This window comes from Lepisosteus platostomus, chromosome 16, assembly GCF_059453375.1.
Source record: "Lepisosteus platostomus isolate fLepPlt1 chromosome 16, fLepPlt1.hap1, whole genome shotgun sequence".
NCBI lineage: Eukaryota > Metazoa > Chordata > Actinopteri > Semionotiformes > Lepisosteidae > Lepisosteus > Lepisosteus platostomus.
Window position 1 is genome coordinate 14,400,725 of NC_142626.1, and position 2,091 is coordinate 14,402,815.

The window sequence follows — 2,091 nt, forward strand, 5'->3', positions numbered from 1 at the left end:
GAAGAGACACCTCTGAGATCTCTGGAAATGCCTCAGCTCTGTAAAGATAGGGGAGACCTTACTGAGCGGTGGCCTTTGATCTCCTCATTAACCTCATTGCCTTTATCTACCAGACTTGCTGTACTAGGGAACCCAGCAAGTCCACATCAATGCTTTTTGTTGACTCTGCAGTCACCAGGAATTTTACTGATTCAGGACTAGCTCAACATTTGAAGATTCTTCAAATTCTTCAAGACCACTTGGCACCAGAGTCATCTTCCTCTGAGTCACCCTGCTCCTTGTTCTGGGATGGAATCGTACAAGATGTGAATTGAAGTTGAACTGAAGAGTGTCAGCCACAGTGCATTCTTATGTTTTGTAAGACTTTCGTTTCTGTGATACCTTTCATTCAGTTTATAGCTGAACACCACAGGTTTGTTGACATGGTTTGCAAGGTCAGGGCTGAAATCCTTCACCTCATTTTCCATCTAACTGTATCATAGTCCCAGACACTCCACTTCCTATTAATCATTTATATCTTTTCTCCACCAGAATCTCAGGCCATGAAGAAATAAATATATGAAAGAAAACTTGGAAAGCCGCCTCTAGTTTATTAGGAGGCTCAGGTCCTTTGGTGTGCGTGGAACACTGCTACACATTTGTTATGAATCAGTGGTGGCAGCGGCCATCTTCTACACTGTTGTGTGCTGGGGCAGCAGCATCATGACAAGAGATGCGAATAGGCTCAATAAACTTATCAAGAAGGCTGGCTCTGTGTTGGGGCTGATCCTTGACCACCTGGAGGTTGTGGCTGAGAGAAAAATGCTGACCAAGCTCACAGCCATCATGAACAACGCCTCTCATCCACTTCATGGGACTGTTACTGGGCAGCAGAGTACTATTAGCAACAGACTGCTCCAGCTACGGTGTTCAAGGGAATGTTTTCACAGGTCTTTCCTTCTGGCGGCTGTCAGGGTGTATAACACTGCCCTAGCCTAGGACTGTTGGCCCTTCATTTGCTCGTCTATGGACAGCAGTTTGCTCCATTGCACTTTTTTTTTGACACTCAATCTTTATATACCTATGCACACCTTGCATATATTTTATTGTTTTTACAATGACTATGAGCATATTTTGCACACACCTATGGATTTATTTTATATTTATTTTGTATTCCTGTACGTAATTTAATTTTTTATCTATTCTGATGTCTGTTTTTTGCTTGTCTTGTGCTCGACTGCTGTAACACCTCAATTTCCCTTTCTGGATCAATAAAGTCTTATCTATCTATCTAAAGGGGATTTATTCATCCATGTTCATTCCCTGTTGGAGTGGAGGTCTTCTTTCTAAAAGAATGGCTTTTGAAGACCTTGCACCATCAATTACTGATCACTATCAAGAACGTATATTCTCATTCCAGATTTTCTCTAAAACCATTCTGACTGGGTCTCTGTTACAAACAAGAGAAGAGGATGAGTGGAAGACAGCCTTTAATGCCAACATTGGCCATTGTGAATATCTGGTGATTTGGCACCTGTAGTGCTCCTACCATCATCCAAAATCTTGTTAATGACGCATTCCGGGATTTGTGGGACAAATTAACTGTTATCTACATAGACAACATTCCGATCTCCTCCAGCTAGATCATTGACCTCATCCAACATGTCAGGCAGATCCAAACCTGGCTCTGTCATCATTGCCTGTATGTGAAGCTGGAAAAGTGTGAGTTCCACATACCTGCAATTACATTCCTTGGTTACCGCATATCTTCTAAAAGCCTCCTAATGGATCCCCAGAGGGTGTCAGTGGTGCATTTCTTGTGTTGAATTTCTACTCAACACAAGGTCCTGTCAGGGAAAATGACATATTGAGGCACAGAGGGCATTCACAGAGCTGAAGCACTGATTAACCACAGCTCCTATCTTACAGCGCCTTGAACCTTCTCTGCCATTAAAGCTGTAGTTGAATTAACCTGATGTAGGAGTGAGGGACATCCTGTCTGAACAATCAGCTCCATCTCACACATTTCACTCATATGTTCTTCATCCATGTATTTAGCTCATGTGCCAAATTGAAAACTACACGCTATGCTTGGTAAGATTTAAACTTCCT